Below are 19,070 nucleotides of genomic sequence, written 5' to 3'. Positions count from 1 at the left end.
GTATGCTTGACAGAAAAGGAGCTTCAGGGAAAGCAGTCAGCTGTATCCTGACATATGTCAGATCCTTTATAAACCTCCAGGGCATGCCAGTCCCTTGCATTAATTACCTGCAATGGACATCTTCTCACATCTGCTTCTCAGAGGTTCCAGCCTCCTTCCCTATCACTCCCTCCATGGATTTTTCATCAAGTCACGTGAAGGAAAATAGAAATAATTGTGCCTGCTGTTATGCTGTTTCTCACCGTAAGGGTCCAATGAGGAACATGAGTTCTCCTATGAATCCAACAGCAGCCATAAAAAGGATAAGGTGCTGAGCTGACACAGCTTGCCTGAGGGAGTGACAATGTCAGCAAATCAAAAGGAATATAAAATGTCTAGACTTACACATGGTCTGGCTGACACTGAATCTCTCCAAGTACTTCATTCAGAGAAAACACTTGCTTATAATACTGTCCTGGCTTATTATTTTATGCAGGGAAGCAGCCAGAAATCCAAAGAGCTACATATCTTATTAGGAAAAATCCACCTCCTCTACCCTTACACTTTGAAGCTCTGCTTCCCTTTCAGTTTGGATAAACTGGGTAAAGATTGTGAAAATCGCATGTGGAGTTTCACAGATGGGCTTTGAAGATGGTTTTGTAGACCTTCAAGGAGATATATTCTCAGCTGGCACTTGTTAACAGTCAGACTGGTTCTGTGTCAAACAGCATTATGGTACTGAGGAGCTTCTGAGGTGTGGAGCAAGACCTTGTAAGCTTTCTGCCCATTTAATTCATGAGAAAAACAATTCCCACTGCTGGAAAGAAGATAGGCTATCGCTTCTCCCAGTGCTGCAAAGAAGATAGGCTGCTGTGTTTACAACTCTGACTGGGTAAAAAAAGGCTTGTAGCAGCTAACCTACTGTCGGTCCTACTTTGTCCAAGAAGATGGAAAACATCATCCCAGGAATCTTTACTTGCCTAAGAGACTTTTTTGAAAAATATTTCTAAATGTTACTATACGAAGAGGTGAAATGGTAGAGTAATGCATTATGGAGCAGCTTCCGATGTGGGAACAAAACATAATAAGGGAAAAATTCCAAATAGCTAAATGAGAGCTTGTGACAGATCCAGTCCATGTCTGACAATCATTCTAAAAATGCAAGATTGGTGTTGACAACCAAAGGCACGGCTCCTTCCTTTGCTTCTGAGAAGATGTTCAGCCTTTGAAGGTAGAGCTAGACTCGAGTGGCTTAGTGTTTTTGAAATACTAGATCTCAGGGAAACGGCTGCTGATTTACACCAGTTAAGAATAAATGACCCATGGATTCATTCACTGCTCTGTCCCTCATACACTATGGTTTGCAAGTGGTTCTTTGAAAGGTCATTTAATCCTCCTACCCTTTAAAGTGCAACCAACTCCAACGAGCAGTTGAGAGAGGGGTTAATTAAGAAGTGTTAGGCAAGCATTCAGCTGTTTTATACGACTCTTAAAAGCACATTTACCTTTGAACTTATTTCGCATGCAGGAAATACCCTGAGCTGGAAGTTAAGCAGAATTTCTTGATAAACCATCGCCTCCTTTTATCTGGCATCTTTCATGCAGACAAAGAGCAATTACTATTTTGTACCTTCTGTGGAAGGGCAGTGTTGCTTGAGTGTCAGACACCACTTACTGTCAGCTAGACATGGGGCAACGCCCAGCCCTGAGAAATTTGCCCTCTGACACTCTCAAAGCCTGTAACCCCTGTATGCATTCGTCAGATCTCAAGAAAGGTCTCAAGCTGCACTCGGGCAGAGTTTTCATGACCAGTGCTGGGGTCAGAGTAAGCTTGTTATTTCAAGAGGATTAACTTGGTATTAGTATTTGCGCTGCGGTTACTCCTTAAATAATCTTCCTTTTCAGTATGATGAGTTTCTGCTTGCTGATTAGTCTGATTCTTTGTTGCTGTTATGGATGGCACTTTTTAATTATTTTTATTAAGTCTCCATCTCATAGGACCAGAGAACAAATAACCCAGTAACAGTAATTCCATATAATATTGGGAACACATGCTACAAATATGGTTTATATTAGAACATAAACCAGCATGATACTAGAAACAATTAAATTCTGGGATTTTTTTTTTCTAGATTTTTCAACATACGTTAGCCATAGGGAAAAATTTACACATTAAGTTGAATCTAGAAGTACAATTCTCTCAGAGTCTGGATATCATAGTGAATGCAAGCTACATCTCACATGACAGCTGCGGATTTAACAGCAGAGGAATAGTGAAATGCAGTCCCATTTGCTGCCTTCCAACACTAAGCACAATACAAACCTGGTTACAAGATGTGGCCAAGTAGTCCAAGATGAGAAAATGGTTACAGATATAACCGAACTCAGAGAAGACATCGACTAATTCATTTCATGAGATTTAGTTTGCTCTCTTCCCTTCCTGTTAAAATTCAGGACTAGTGAAAAAAAATCCCCATCCATAAAATTTAAACTACAAAACCCCTTATATTCAAGTACTGAAAACCTATACCCAAAGTTTGCAAAGTCAGCGCAATGGGTATTTACTAATCAATAATAAATAAATCAACTGTAAATTTTTATACAAGCTTCTGGATAATGTTATATTTTGTAAAAGCCTACAGATATTTGAATTTTCCACCCACCATTCTCCTAACTTTTAAATGAGGGTATCAACTTTAGCACAACATATTTTCCACATTAATTCCTCTGTAGTGAAACTTCACGTTCACTTTGTTTTATGACACACAGTGATGACTCTCCTGTCAGAACATCATTTGAGAGGAGGTGAATAAAAACATGAATGCCAGGAAATTAGGAGACCAGAGCTTGACAGAAAAACACTAACTACAACAAAATACATGCTTAATGGCAAGCATTCTCTATGCTTGGTCTTTAACAAATGCCACATTAAATGTAGAAAGAAAGCCAGACTAGCAGAACTGTGCTCAACTGCCCACAGACCATACCTGCTCTGTGCAATTCTGTGCTTTGATGGAGAGTCTTAAATCATTCTACAAACATGTTTCCATGCGAGGAACAGAAAATCATTATAGCACTTCGATAAAAGGAGTCCTGAATTAAGAACTTGTAATTTTGTCACATCACTTCTAGGTATGATGCTCCCTTCAGCTTTCTCTGATACTTAATTCTGGGGGGTAGGGAACCAGCAATCTTATTTGCTTTAGTTACAGTGCTTCTGGGAGTTAGGTACACCTGGTCAGTCTCTTCAGCATCTAATCAATCCTGTAAATGCTGAACAAATAAGTAGAGAGGAGAGAGATATTGAAAATGTTCCTGTTAAACCATGGTCTAGTTAAATAATAATACATAGGCAAGGCAATGGGTCTTTGTATTATTCAGTCTAAATTGTACATGTATGATTACAAAAACAACAATTCCTCCAGCAACTCAGAGCAAGGGAAGTAGTTTTAGAGGTTAAGCTGTTATGCTTCAGTTTCAAAATAATATTTAAAAAAAATTTACAAAGAGGTAGACAATTTCTTTCCATTCTTAGACATCAATGTACACTGAGCGAGGGAAAAACTTCATAGCAGTGCTGGATACTATGACCACTTAAGTCAGTTAGAACCTGGCCTTGCAACCTCATTTGTTTCAGCATCATTTCTGCAGGCTTCCTGGAATAAGGGCCCTCTCTTTGTTATACATATTTAAAGTGTCAGGCAAAGAATGATTTTAATTTCAGACCAGGGTCAGGAGGAGATATCACAACACAAATAAAAGCAGCTGCAATATCCCGGAGGAAGAATGGTGGTGTATTCTCTGGAGTTCACTTGATGATTTAGTTATGCTTTGTTTCATGCTGGCACATCTGAAACTCAGAAGCTAAGAATGTTAAACTGGAAACTGCTCTGACATGCCTACAAATACAGAGCTTTTTTAATGAGTCAGTTTCTAGTCCCCTTATCTGGATTCAAGAGACACTTAGATCAGACTTGACTGGCTGTCATGTAGCCAGTGTAACATCCACACAGCTCTGGAGGTTTTAGATGCCTACGGCTTATTTTAGCAGAACCTTGATGCCCACAGGTTCTGTGAACTCTGAATTTACTTATTTGATGGCTACTAAGCAACTACACAGTACTGTAAATAAAAACCTTAGTCCAAGGGAAAAAAAATCAGAAAGAAAATTCTATATGGGACATGAAAAGCCAGGCTTTAGAGTTAAGAATAGACTGATAGGAAATGCCTGAAGGAGAGCAGCAGTTGATACAGAATACTAGAGACTCTGGAAACAAAGTGGAGTAAAAGGACCCAAAGATAGCACTGACGTTACAAACTGTCAAAACTCAGCAGCAGCTTCAGTGCACAAAGACGGTAGTGCTAAAGTGAGGAACTGTCTCCAGTGACAGGTGACTTCCTGAAGAATGTGTTACGGTTTCATGAGGACTGCTTTCTTTTCCAATCTCCTTTTTTTTCCTCTTCTACCTCCCCCTCCTTCTTACTAGAACTGTACTAAATAATCAGGGCAAGTGGCGAAGGAATAAAATAATAAAGAGAATAAACTAGTCACATGAGTTCTTACCTTTTTTTCTTTGCCCTTGTGGAGCATTTATGTTACAGGTCACGGAAAATAAGTTTCTAGCTGTTCCCATAATTTTATTGTATGCAATAAAGGCATACAATGGTTCTTCTTTGCCAAATGCAGTGTAATGTATGCCTGTTCTGGAAGGCTGTTTGCTTAGTTCTCCACGAAGTCTTTTCCAATGCTACCAATCTCATACCACGAACACTTTTGCATAGAGAACCTTCACAGGTAGTATTTGCTATTCATTAAAAATAATGTTTAACAACTTATTCTGTGGTTGTGTTTACATTGGTCAGTTTTTTACATCCTTACTCATAAGGTAACTCATTAAAAGCTATGATAAATTTACATTCCAGCTTTCATGTTAAGAGGTTGAATCCTGATGCCCTATGTAATTCTTTGTTTGGACTGTATTCTATAAAGACACCCACACATATATGTAAAAACAACTGAACAAAAACAATTGCTGTGCAGAAAATCCTACTTTATTGAAAACTGATCTAACATAAGTCAGATTTTATTTAATTATCTGAAAGTAAAATAAGCCTGGCTTATCCGAACAGCCTTTTACAAAGGCTTAACTGTATTGGTTAAAACACAACTCATGTTGAGCAATACGATTTGGGCAGGAATAAATACTCAGGAGGGTTTGTAGCCTGTTCAGGAAATTTACTATTTGAAAGTTAACATAGTATCTGACAAAAAGGAAGTATTGGCTGCCCAATTTGAGGAACTAGTCTGAGGAACATCAAGAACTAGTCTAGTTCAATCAGTGAGTATATTGAAGCTTACAATGAAAATAACAGTATAACTCAGGAATGAGTTACAACTCATACGTGACTGACACAACTCACTCTGACTAGGTAGGCACCTCTCCTGTCCTATCCTGAAATATTATTTTTATCCCCAGCCTATTTAGGTCCTAAAAGTGACTTGATTGCTTTGTGCTGTGCTAGAAAGTTTGTGCATTGAACTTTCTTTATGTAGGCTAGCAGTGAGAGTGAATCAGATGCTCCCATAGAAAAAAAATGTATTTGCATTTTACAAGGAAACAACCATCAGGAGGTGATTTGGGCTTATGCACTGAGAAGTAATAGAAAGTATATATAGCCTTTTGGACCACACTGAGAACAGTCTAGTTAGTGTAAAGAAATCCAGCTTAAATTGTTTGTTCAGGAAAAGTTTTCAGGAAGGAAACTGTTTAATTATATACACCATTACCAAATATTTTTGAACCAACTGCAGTTGACAGCCGCTATGGAATACCAGGGATATTTTTGTTGCCAGCCTTTGAAGGAACTGATAAGCTCAGAAGGCATCCTGTACCAGGCTTTTCTCCTTTTAACACCCTGAAGGCAAGCTCTTCCTCAGAAGTGAACTTACTTTCCTGTTTTAGCTTGTGGCAGCTGAGTAGCAACACAGAAAATGACCTCCCATGCTGCATCTTCCCTCCAAGCAACCTTCCCAAGCTATTTCTGTTGCAGTCCATTTGTTTTCTGAAAAATCCACTTTAATTAGTTGGGCATGAGGAAAATCTAGTCAAGATTAAAGGGAGGAAGTCACTGCGATAAATTTGTCTGTTTGTTCAGTTGGCTGATGGTTTGTGTTTTTTTGGGGAGGAGGGCAGTGGAGGCTAAGGAGTGAGGGTGCATTGTCTTTTCTTCCTTCTGGAAAGTTACTGAGAAGTGACTGAGAAGTTACTAGAAAGTGACTGAGAACAAGTTAAAATCACTCAGGAGTGAAAATGGGAGGGCGATGGGCTCTATTGCCCCAGTTCTCATCTCCTTAGGAGGAATAAAAATACATGTAGGTCAAATCTGCAAACGTCAGATCCATAATCCACATATGGCAAGAGCTACAGCACACCAAGATTCAGAAATCTGTTCGGGGATCCAGCCCTAAGAAATCTGTACCATTATATAATATTAAGTCCCACAAATACTAAAAGCAAGTCAATGGAAAATATGAAAGTTGCAGGTAATGGGCATATTTTTATGGCCTCCAACCACATAGTTAGAAAATCAAGCAGTCCCTAGTGGCCATAGATATAAACAATGAATGAGCTCTACTAATTAGCTTTAACTTACAAGTGCAAATCAGGTTAATTAAAAATAAACTTCACTACATTGCAGCACTGAACACATCCCTTTTCTTAATTCAAGTACAGATGAATGGATACAGAAAATTTGATCTATATGTGTTCGCTGGGTTAATTAAAAGTCAGGCATACATTGCAGCACCAGACAGAATTTTTCATTTCTACGAGGGCTGTTGGAAACTTGAGATTAAGAAAGGATGAAGGAAAAAAAGCATCTGCTGTCTGTTAAAGTGAAAATATTCTTTACACCAGGAAATCTACAGCACAGCTGACTCACAAAGGAAGTATTAATGACTGCCACACCCTGTCCTCTGCATTGTCTTTTTGTGCAGACCACCGAGTCTTTAGCATGAACAAGTTTAATTCAAGCACCTTATGGCAGTCCAATACCAGAGCAATTTCACCTTCAGTGCACTGAGCTACAAACTGCAGAGGTTCAGCTGTGTCACGCAATTAAGAGAGCCTGGTCACAGTAGGCTCAGGCCACAGACTGGGCAGACTGCTGAACACAGCGCCCTTGTCAGCACTTCTGCATTCATGGGCTGTTGCTGGGACAAGCCAGTGCTGTCTGCCTGCGAACAATCTACGCCCAAACCCAGCCTGCTGGCTGTGAGCAGTGCTCTTGCCAGGATGCTGCAACTTGCCTTTGCAGGGATTCCAGCGTGCCGCTGAAGCAGGTGTGCTAGACTTTGCTCTCGTTCCTGCACCATGGGCGTTTGCCTGCAGGCATGAACTCCGTCTTGAATTAGTTTATAATCAACTTCCTGCTTGGGAGAGTCAGCAGCACTGGATGCCAAATGGCTAAACAAATCTGCACCTCAGTTTTTAAGAATCTTGTTGGCAGAGGTTTTAAATATACCTTCAGGTGTACTGGATTCTCTTTCACCTTTCCACGGATATATTTTTTAAAAGACTACAAGTGATGCATTCCCCAACATGCTGCATAATCTATTCATAAGAGAGGTGTGTCAGCAAAGACAGGCAGACCTCCTCTACCGGGGAGGCCCCTAAATCACCTTGCTTAGCACAAATTCAAATATAGCTGTCTCTTAACTAGCTGGCATCCACAGCTTCTCTGGGTAACCTCTTCCAGTGCCTCACCACCTTCAGAGTAAAGAATTTCCTCCTAATATCTATCTCAATTTCCCCTCTTTTAGTTTAAAACTATTCTCTCATCTTGTCACCCTTAAAAAACTAATCTCTATCTGCTATTTTCCAATATAAAGAAATCTCAGCTAGGAGAAAGACACCTGTGATGTGGGACAGCCCATTGGTCTGCCAGTAACCATGCCCAGTTCTGTTTCAGCACTACAGAAGTGTGTGACAGAGCAGACACAACCAGTTTGATGGTTTAAAATAGCATTATACAATGCCACTAGGCTAAGGGCTCGAATAGCATTTAACACACACATATTCACCTTTATTTCTTAAAGCATTTCCTTGCCAGGTGAGTTTTTCTCAACTCTAATGAGGACTTCAGAAGCAGTTACACAGTCTTTATGTATGCTTTAAGCAGAGGAGAAATGCCAAGAAATGTAAAGTAATTAGGTCCTTGGTGTGAAATTAGCTGCTAGACTGCAGGCACGGAATGAAGGAGAAAGCAAAAGTTCTGGAGAAAATTAATTCTTATATGCAGTTTATAAGGATATAAACTCCATAGCATCAGGTGATAAAAAACGTTCTAGCTAGTGGGAGTTAAAAAAAAAAAAAAAAAAAAAAAAAAAAAAAAAGATACCGAGAGAGTAACAGCTAATGACATGTCCACTTCTGCACAAGAAACTGAAGGCAGGGAAGCCGTTGTCTTAATAATATCTCCCTCTACAGAGGAACAGTCTGTATCAAACTACTGTGTGTGTCAATTACCTGCTTAATTGCCCCTATGTGTTACCATATACAGCTTTAAAGGGTTGCCATCACATTTTTCCAGTTGTTTTCCTCAGCAAACAGATCTGTCTATGCTTTTGATGCATTTTTCCCAGCTTTTCACTGTCTTACTCAACAATGCAGTAGAATGGCTTGGGTGACTGCTTAATTTCTCACTCCTCCACGGCTAGTAGGAAATACTTCATTGCTTACGCATTATAGCTGAAACAACCATCTCCACACTGCTGTCTGTTAAGTACATCAACACAGACTGATCTATAATTGAATTAAATGAGAGTCATTTTTGCTTTGTTTGTAAGGGTAAGTAGAAGCAAAAACTCTTCTGAGAAAACCAGAAAAGATTTTCAAAGGCTATGAGAAAAACTGAGTTAAAGTGGTCCCTTAGGACACATTGCAGCCCAATTACACTGCTATTCTTCAGAAAATATTCATGCACTGATAGACTCAATAGGATGTTTTAACAGATCTCTGCACAGGATGCATGAACTTATAGCAGCACAGTCTCAAACTATTCTGCACATGTAGCACGGACAGTGAACAGAAACAATGCTGCACCTGGGAGAGAATCCAGGACTGCACCAACATGCACAATATGTTTTGGGGAAGCAACATTACAGAGGCCTCTTCTGAAACTCAATGCACAGACCATGTTAATATATACTTTTCCCCTTCCCAACACATTTGTACGTCCACTTGAAAATACTGTCCATCTCAAATTTCTGTGTTTGGTTTGGATCTCTGGACCCACACCTGCTCTATCCTTGATTAACAGTCCTGATGCTACAGTCTCAGTGCTGTACAATAACTGTATATCTATGAATATTGAACACATCAAGAGCTTTATACATTTTGAAGGACCTGCTTGTTTTCATCTCACCTGCACTATTTAAGTACAGGCACGCAGAGTAAGCCCCACACTTTGGACACATACTGCTTTCATTGCACATATAGAATAAAATTGTTTTCTTTGACAGGCTCACTGAGCACATCACAGTGTGGTCAAAGGATGGAAACGACTGACAAACTCTAACTCTAAAATGCATTGAATTTGGCATTATGGGACTGGTTCATGCCCATAGGAAGTCATGGTGTTACACTGAATCCTCCAAGCCCAGAGCACCTGAGGAATCCTCTCCTTCTCTGGTGAACTCTGGCAAAAGCACCAAAACCCCTGCAATCCATACCTAAAAGCCATTTCAGAATCTTGGGCCAGAAGTAGTGTCATGCATTGACCAATCGTAGCTAATTGCAGAACAAGAAGTTTTCAACTGTGTCTGTTCTTTTTCTGCATCCTCAAATTCCTCTGCTGCCACCACCATGGAATACATCATTATTATGTCAAAATTCTTGGTACAAAATTAAGAGAAGGTCTAGGTCAGCCAAGGTTTATAGAATATTCAAGGGAGAAGAAAAGGATAGACAACGCCATTCTGCAAAATACAACACCACACTGCAAATTCATTTTTATCACATAGACCAACAATTATTTGAAACGCAAGATTCTGAACTTGTGAGAGTACCTAACTGGTATGGCAACTGGTACCTCACTACTATGAAACATTTCCTCTTATGCAGTCACAACTCATGGCCCGTGAGCTACAAGAATCAATAAACAGTGTAAGAAACTTCCAGTGCTTTGCTATATCGGGCGCTAGAACACAACCTGTGGCCTCAAGCCCTGGCAAAAGTTCAACAAGTTTCAATAAAACAGAAATTAATCCTTAAGAATGTATTTTAGATCCCATACATGCCAGGACATTACAGCTTGTATGTCATATATTAATTTAATAGACTTTATACGTGAAAGAAAAGGCACTGTTATGCACAAGTTAACATTTACTAGATTCCAGAACCTGAACTTTTTTTTTTTTTACAGGTTTTACATTTGATATGTCAGATGTGTATTCACCTGAGGCACATGACCAGTGATCGTTAAAAAATGCCACTACAGTGTTCAAAATCCACATACCTTATTTATTTTTTAACCATTGTTAATTCTGTAACAAGGCTTAGAAGGAACTGAAATCTGAGAACCACTATTGCCTGAAGAGATAGATACAGCTGTTTACATTCGTGGTATAGACCAAAGGGACATGCTTTTGTTGTCTTTGAAGAAGTATCAGGAAGGTTGCAATAAGGTGATACTGTCCTCTACAGAGCTTCCTGAAATGTGACACTGTGCTGTGGAGCTACAGAATAAATGGTTCTGAACAGCAACAGAAGAAAATATGCAACACTTTGATCCGGGAAAAATCTTTGCCTGACGTTAACTACTCATTACCTTGATGTGTAAATGCTAAGTGAACCCCCACACCACGCTCAAAGCAAAAATAATACATTCCGATGACACACTTACTAAGTGGCTCTTGTAGACTTCAGAAACTCCAAGAATATAATATCAGGGTAGAAAAAATATTATAAGATCTGTAGATTTTTAAGCACTCGTTAATTTTTAACAATAGCTTCCTTTGCTATTTGGTATCTAATATTTGTTGAGAAAGACAAATGTTTGAAAAGTGTGCACACAATGCCAAAGAGAGAACATTTTCAGGTTTTACTGCCTGATGCAGCAGCCTCTGGAAGAACAAGCTGACAGGTTGGGCTGCAAGAGCCAGCAGAATGTATTTCAGCAGTTCAAGGAATTTAATAAATGCTGCTGGCTTTGTAGCTGAAACAACTATCTGCATGTATATCCTTGAATCTATACCAAGCAGATCGTTCTTTTCCATAAGTTTTCTTTAACAACAGATCTCACCTTCCTGCGAACTGGCTCCCAACAAGACGAAACCTTTTCTTCAAGATTCTTCTCGATTCCCCAGTAGCCGGCAGTTTCGGGGGGGCTGAATCCCACAGAGCCCCCCCTCTAGCCCCTTGGGGTTAAAGCCAGGTTCCTGGTTCTATCACAACTTCAGAGGTAGTGGCTGTGGAAACCTGGGATCTCCCTGCAGCCCACTGCATCTCAGACCCCATTTATAGGTGTTACCCCTCCCCACACGAAGATTCCAGAAGGTTCTGTTCCCTCCCTTGCAGAAGGCTGCAGAAAGAGAACCTTCCGGAGAACCTGCCCAGCCTTCTAGAAGGTTCTCTCTACACAAGGAAACAGCGCTGAGGACCAGCCTTTGGCAGGAGGGTCACAGCTCACCATTTGCACCTGCAGGCCGCCTCCCTGTGGAGAAGAGCAGGTGAAATGTGGAAAGCCGTCCCTGTTAATCCCTAACACACAGCGCGTGCCCTTGAGGAAGGCAGGTCCCCACGTAATGGCTGCCGCGTGCAGTGTGGTGGAGGCACGGAGGAACAAGAGATGGTGGATCTCACCAGAAACTTTTGCTTTCTGCCTATCTAACTGCCTTTCGAACCACAAATTAATTTACTGAGGTATATCTTATAGACACCACTTCTCTAGATGTTAATGATGCTCCTGCCTGCCTGTGCGTGCTGTCAGTGATAAAGCGCCTCTCTGTGAGGCACTGAGCTGGTGGGCAGCGAAAGCTCCTGGATTGATGGCTTCCTCTGCTTTCCTGCTTCCTCTGGTGCTGAACCCACCATACTCTGCTTCATTTGGCATCAGAGGGATTACAGTCAAGGCTGCTTTCATTAGCGATTACATTTGAAATATATCTGGAGGAAAAAAACCCTCTATGTTCAGTCCCAATGTTCCCGGTAGGCATCAGTTGGGATGGTTGCTAAAAACCTACATTTAAATAGCTGTACCGGTTCTGTTCCATCCTTTGCTCTTAAATGACTGAAAAGTGGAGGTCATTAAGAACAGGTTTCTCAGAAGTGCTGAAGATTCACTATTTCACTGCCTCTAAAGAGTGAATCCCCTCACATTCATCTTTCTTCCTGCCAAGCCAAAGGAGGCCATTTTGAGAGAGGGCAGGCCAGGGGAGATTTAGGGCAGCCAGCTGACAGCCATATATTTGGCTGCCATTGCTTCTTGCGGCACTACAGATGTGAAAGCACCCGCCTAACTCCTTGTCAGCACTGCAGCGAATGCTCTAATTTCACAGCAAGTCTAGGCATCTCCTCATGCTTCTTTGAGGCTCTGAGAAGTAGGTCCCTGAGGAATTCTGTACATGCTATTCATGCTGCTGCTTTATTTGACAGTTTAATCTCGATGTTTAATGTATTTTGCCTGTTTGTTCTTTCTCTTGAAATGGCAGCATTGCATTCCTTCTGCCTGCCTCTCTGAGTCACAGGGCTTGCAGGTGTATGACTGATGGCCGTACCTACAGTGTTGTCTGTGTAGCTTTCAAAAACAATGTGTTTTTAGCTATTAGAATATATTACAGCTTGGCACACTCTTTGCTATTGATTTAGCCCATGGAGAAGAAGCCAATAGAGTCCCTATATGAAATTGAGTGCCACATATTTTATTTACCTTTCATCTTGAACCACCTTTCCCAGAGTAAAAATTTAAAGTATATATACAGTGTGGCAAATAGCCAGCTTTCAAAATTACTGTCTTGTCTGCAAGTGGATTAAGGATTCCAACTGTAAATTACTTTTTTTTTTTTTTTTTTTTTGATAAAGTCACTCCAGAGTGCAAGTTCTTCCTGATTATTAAAAAGTATTTTTGGTACTGAATATTTGGAGACCAGCAACACAATGCAGACAAGATTTTTTTTCCAGACAACACTATGTTTGCTTGCTTAAAACATAAAAATTGCTTTTGCATATGTAGAAAGTTCTTAGAAATACTCATTCTAATACATCTTAGGTTCCCCTTACTTTAATAGCACCTTTTTTTTCCAGAGCTGAACAACACTGACAGCTGGCTACTACTGTGGTTAGGATTCAGACAATATAACCTTGGCTGGAGGTATCTAATCTAAATTATTTTTCAGAAATCGTGATCTAGTTCCTTCCTAACTAAGAGACAGATTAGTATATTAATAGGATAGTTCACGCATTTGTGAAACAGTTGGACTTAAGATATCTCTGGCTGTGGCCGTTTATCTCCCGGGAATATAAATGACAACTAGACAACAGAAGTTTGGTGACATGAACCTACACCTCAGTTCTCTGCTTTCACATAAAAACCCTGAGTATGTATTTCAACTTGCTGGTTTCAAATTGCCTACCCTAAACTATGGATAACCTCATATGAACCTCATGAACCTGTGCTATTTCCTTTATCCAAAGATCATCAAGCCTCAGCTTGTATCTCCAATGCTAAATGATTTGGGTAGGTGCTCTGAGGAAGCTCACAGACCCATCATCCTAAATGTCACACTAATGGGGCTTTATACATGCATGGGATCTCACTCATAGATCAGATGGAAATTTCCCTGAGAAAAACTGGAAATGGCCTTGGGATTTTTTCTTGATCTCAACTATGTGGGATTATCTGGGTACATTTTACCTGCTCCATAGCATATCATAACAAGGGTCCAAGGCACTGAAGATAATTGCTGGATTCTGCAAGCAATTAAGTATATATTTCTGACGAGTAAAGTCCTTCAGCCTAACTAAAGCATTTGGTTTTGAAGTAGAGGTACTTTATTATAATATAAGGCACAGAGGACTCGATCATTTCTTCTGGTCTTAAGCCCCAGGAAACACCGTAGAATAAAGCTCATTTTCTTGACTGGAAATTTGTATTCAGATAAGCAGATCAGCATTAGGGAGATTGTGATTAATTCAACAGTTTATTTTATGATTTAATCTCAGTCTACCATTGAGTTATTTTGGAAGTGATTTGATAGTGGTATTGTTTTTAGCTTAGTGTAGTAACAATACAGTAGCTTTACAAATATGCTTTCTTGATTTATCATTGCCTTATAATAAATATCTCCTTCCAAACAGATATGGTTGGATTCTATGTATTTACTTCAACCTTTCTGACTTATGGACGTAATAAGAATCTCCCTGTTTTGCCTAGGGTAGCCACTGGGTTTGTGTAAAACTAAACAATTTACTTTTCATTTATGTTCTTTCATCTGTTATGATAGGATTGTATGTGACATAGAACAAGCGCAGGGTTTTTTTCTTACTTCCATCTTGTTGGGCTATCATTTCTCTTTTTCATTTTGTTGTGATAAGTTCAGACATAAACAACCTGATATAAAACTATTTGTAGGGAAAATAAATGAATTACCAACTACCTACTGATACAACTAAAAAACATTGAAGTGGAATATAGAAATGATCCATCTTAAACTGGGTAATTTTTAAATTTAATAGTCTTAATGACACCTAGTTTATTCATGAATGAAATGCAAGCATCCAATTTTCTATTGGAAAACATATACTGGTGTGTGGAATTTATTACAATTCTTTCAGCTGATCAAATGTAATAAAGTATTAAATTTACATTGCAGTCTCTGTAGAACTGTGATAGCAATGTATATCTTGTATCATTTGGAAAATCTTGATACAGTTAGCAACTTGGAAAACTGTGATCAGTAGTATTTTCACTGCTGAAGTCTACATCTCAACCTCAAGAATACATCATCTCAACGACGGTAATTTGCTGTAGAATAAGGCACCGAGAAAAATGTGTGATGTCTCTCTATTCCCACTGGTGCACAATATATATACATAGTTTTGAAGAAAAATATATATTACTGTGCACTACACTGATTGCCTTATACTTTTGCCCTTTTGCTTTATGTCCTTTTCCAGACAGTGGAGGAGGATGAAAATTATCAGCCAATAAAAACTGTAGCAAATACCAGACAAAGTAATAGAGGAGTTCAGCATACCTGTCGGCATGCCAAGGTCAAGCTCTTGTGACACAGATTGCTATTGGAAAACAAAGGTGCATAGGTATGAACCTCCAGCTGCTTAAAATATGAGTAGATATAACACATTTCTATCTATTTTGTGTGCTGAACTGGAATTTAAGTTGCCTTAATTGCTATTCCTCTTTATTTTGGTGTTTCAATAATGCATTACATTAATAGCAGATATTATTACACATTTCCTTCTCATACATGGTCGTGTACCAAGCAGTGCAGTGGGATAAAATGATTGAAGAAACTGCTGAAGTGGAGAAAAAAAAAAAAAAAAAAAAAAAGACTTCACTAGCATATAAGAGGGCTGGGGTTGCATAATTATATTGCTATTATAGTTTCTAAGTTTTAAGCATGCTGACATCAAGGACACTTCAAGTTTTCCCGATAGATTTAGTTAACTTCCCTATTATTTGTTTTTCATTTGCTCAATGTCCATTTGCAGATGGAATGAGAAGTGTTTTTCATTTCCCAAATACGTGGAGATTGTATACCTAATGTATTTCTGACCTATGTATCTAGCAAAAATTGAAAATAAGAATACCAAAATAAACGAAACAGACCTTTCAAAATGAAATCTAGGACAAAAGTAGAATAACATAAGATAACATATCTTGTACTCCAAATTAATCATTTCTTTGCTTAACTATTGTGAAAATTTCCATAAAGACTTCACAAAAATCCTGGCTTGTGTATTTATCTAAGAACGTCATTTACAAAGCACGTTTCTGGTTTTCTTGTTGCCAACCGTATTGTTCCATTTGTATTCCTTCCGTAAGCATAAATTAACTTCATATTTGTTGGGAGCACAGTTTATTTTTACAGCATGTATTACTTCAAAATTTTATCAGAGGGCTTGGTTATTTCCCACTAAAGGGTAGATAAAGTGTGCACCCACAATTGTGAAGCTTATTTATGTTCATCCTGCCTTGGATGTAAGAAGTAAGACTGAGTTAAAGAAATGGAACAGAACCATCAGAACAAAATGTGCTCTGTAACTGATGAATAAAACCAATGTGCATTTTGAAGGAGGAAAGTGACAATTACACCTGACATTTCCTGAACTGCATTTGATTATCCTGCAGAACATTAGGTGGGTAGATTCTGATCTTTTTGGCTCATGTTTAGTATAATTTTGTTACAGGTTCCAGGCTTTGCTTATCTCACTGGAATTCATGACATAACCTCGCCTTCTCAAACTTTCATGAAATCTCATTTTAAAACAACCTTTTCAGGCCTCAGAACAGCAGCTGTTCTACTTAACATAGCCTCTATCTGAAAAGGCTAATCTGCTGTATTACCCCTACTGTGTAATAAAAGCAGATATAATTCCTGATAGGCATGGCTGATGAGCCCGATTCAGAGAGCCTACATTTTACTGAAATGCTTTATATTTGCAATTGGCTAAGCCCACCAAAAGCAAAGCTGTTGTGCAGAATTTCCTCTGCATGAATCTGATCCCTGCTTTGGAGGTTTCATCTAGTAGCTTGACTCGTACACAATATTCACTGAGCCCACATTTACTTAATTTTTAAAGAGCACTTTATTGAGCAGTTCTGCCCATGCTCAGAGAAGAAGTTTGTACAATAGCTCTCCTAGTTCAGTTCTCCATCCAGATTTCCAAGTTATTACACACACAAGAAACAAAAGCAGGAAGCTACATTATCAAAAATTCTGATGGGGAAGAATGAGGTATGAAAAGATTCACATGGCATCATACCTATATTTTCTTTCACAATAGAAATATAGATCCTGCTGCAACCAAAGCACCATAACCAGGGAGAGCTCTGTGAGGAGGCTCATCCAGTACAGGCCCTTACACTGTTCCCTAAGTATCAGCTTCCTGTCACTGTTGGAGCCAGGGTGAAAGTAGAAGAAACTTTGGCTCTATTCTTCCATCAAATTTCTTGTTATGACTCTCACAACAGGCTGTATATAAAGTCCAAAAGCCAAGAGGAGGGTAGAACAAGACAAAAGGTCACTACTGTTAGCAGACTGAAGGATTATGACAGCTTTTAGAATCCACAGAGTTCCAATCACAAATTGTGAAAATTTCTATGTAGGATTAGATGCACACAGTTCCAGGCCCAGCAAACATGCAACTACACTTCCTCCAAACCAGCCTCCCTGACCGAGGCATGCAGAGCTGTTAGTTAACCTGTTTCAGCAGAGGATCTCATTTACTGTGATTGCTAAGGCTCCATAACATCAGTAGCTCAAGGGCCTTATGAAATCCATCAGTCTTTGGATGCATTTAAGCCCTTGGTGCCCAAGTGGGCTGATACAAGGATCCAAATGTGGATCTGGCTGCTGCAAGTAGAGCACACCCAGCACTAGAGAGCATTAAATTATTAGTTTCCTAACTAAAAACAAAACAAAACAACTAAGATTCAATAACAGCATGATCAGCAATTGAAATACTTGAAATAGTTTATATTTCTCAAAACGGGAAAAAAAAAACAAACAAACATGAAAATCCTAGTTCTGGAAATGTGCATTACTCATATCGAAAATATCCTGGAGTATTTTCCAGCTTTAAGTAGTAGTAAGGTGGAAAAAGAATCCATAATTAGTAAATGTGCCCTTCAGGGCACTAAGCATAGTGAAGGATAATTTTGTGTCAGCATCACTGTAATTATAAGACAAATCCATTGACTCAGTCACAAGACCTTGTCTTCAAAAAACTGTCACTTCATAACAGCTTCTTCCTCTAGATGTTTAACAGCCATGGTAACTGGAAGTTGGACTTAGAGCACAGAAATTGGTGAGAGTTACCCATCTGCAATGCTGGCTTCACATAAGTTAGTATCAGGTATGTAGTCTGCTTCACGTTCTTTAACAGTACAATTGGGAGGATTGTTTGTTTTTGTTTTTCTTTTTAACTCTAAAATTCCTCTTTGTGCTCTTGGTTATTTTGGTGTGTGTGTGTATGCACACTTGACAGGCAGTGCAGCATCTGCCTTATTACTGCTAGAAGTTGTAGTATTTTCTTTTTAATGATGTCCAAACAAATTATCCGTTAAAAATAGACTGTATGGTAGCTCAGTGGGAAACAGAATTTAGCAGGCAGAAGATCAAAAGGAATTAAGTGCCAGAGCTCTGGCCTATGCGCTCGTAAAAATTGATTTGACTTAATAAGTTTAATGCAAAAGGGAATTGCATTCTGTGCACTGCTTTCCTGTTGATTTTTAAAAAGTGTGGGAGCACATCTTCCCTGCTGATGTCCATTAACTATGTCCATGAATATATAAATATAAATTGGGTGCTTCACTTCTTTTTCTTTCTTTCCTTTAACTCTTATCAGCATTTTATAGCTAGGCAAACTAACTGGATTCACACAAAAAACTGCTAACAGCTGCTATTTTCCACTTATCTGAAATGCTCACTTTTTTTCCCCTATTGATATTAAAACAGTAAAAGCTCTGAATTTTATTGATTTATATTTTGCAATAACTGTTTCAACAAAGTATGCAGGTGTCGTATCATAAGTAGGTAAAAGTAGCCAGTGAAAGTCATGTTTATCAGCAAGTAATCTTATTGATATTTTGTTTTTATTTAGTTCGTTATTGTTGTTGTTTTTCAGGGTGATAATTAGTTTGTTTTGCATCAAAAGTTCCTATGGGACAGTATAAAACCTAAGCCAGAAAATTCTACCTGTTCATATTTGGACTTGTAATCAACTTCTAAAAGATTGTTCTGTCTTTAGATGTGAAATGCAGAGACACAGTGCTTATAAAGCACAAAAAAAAAAAAAAAAAAAAAAAAAAAGATTGCCCCAATGCATTCTTGCACTCAATTCCTCAAT

The 19,070-nt window shown here is 38.9% G+C and overlaps 1 protein-coding gene and 1 long non-coding RNA gene across 3 annotated transcripts in view; one reads left to right on the top strand and one right to left on the bottom strand.

Annotated features, from left to right (window-relative positions):
- The window catches only part of INPP4B (inositol polyphosphate-4-phosphatase type II B), a 359,615-nt gene that overhangs the window by 34,947 nt on the left and 305,598 nt on the right, over positions 1-19,070 (bottom strand). The gene's annotated exons all lie outside the window — the stretch shown is intronic.
- LOC140002320 (uncharacterized) overlaps positions 11,500-19,070 on the top strand; it is a 37,979-nt gene continuing 30,408 nt past the window's right edge. The window contains exons 1-3 of one of the 2 annotated variants that reach the window (XR_011808673.1): positions 11,500-12,580; positions 15,156-15,299; positions 17,980-18,077. This is a non-coding gene — a long non-coding RNA (uncharacterized lncRNA). The remainder of the gene's footprint in view (positions 12,581-15,155; positions 15,300-17,979; positions 18,078-19,070) is intronic. The other variant, XR_011808672.1, reaches the window with a different exon arrangement.

This window comes from Anas platyrhynchos, chromosome 4 (assembly GCF_047663525.1).
Source record: "Anas platyrhynchos isolate ZD024472 breed Pekin duck chromosome 4, IASCAAS_PekinDuck_T2T, whole genome shotgun sequence".
Taxonomy (NCBI): Eukaryota; Metazoa; Chordata; class Aves; order Anseriformes; family Anatidae; genus Anas; species Anas platyrhynchos.
This window is presented reverse-complemented; position numbering and strand designations above follow the sequence as displayed.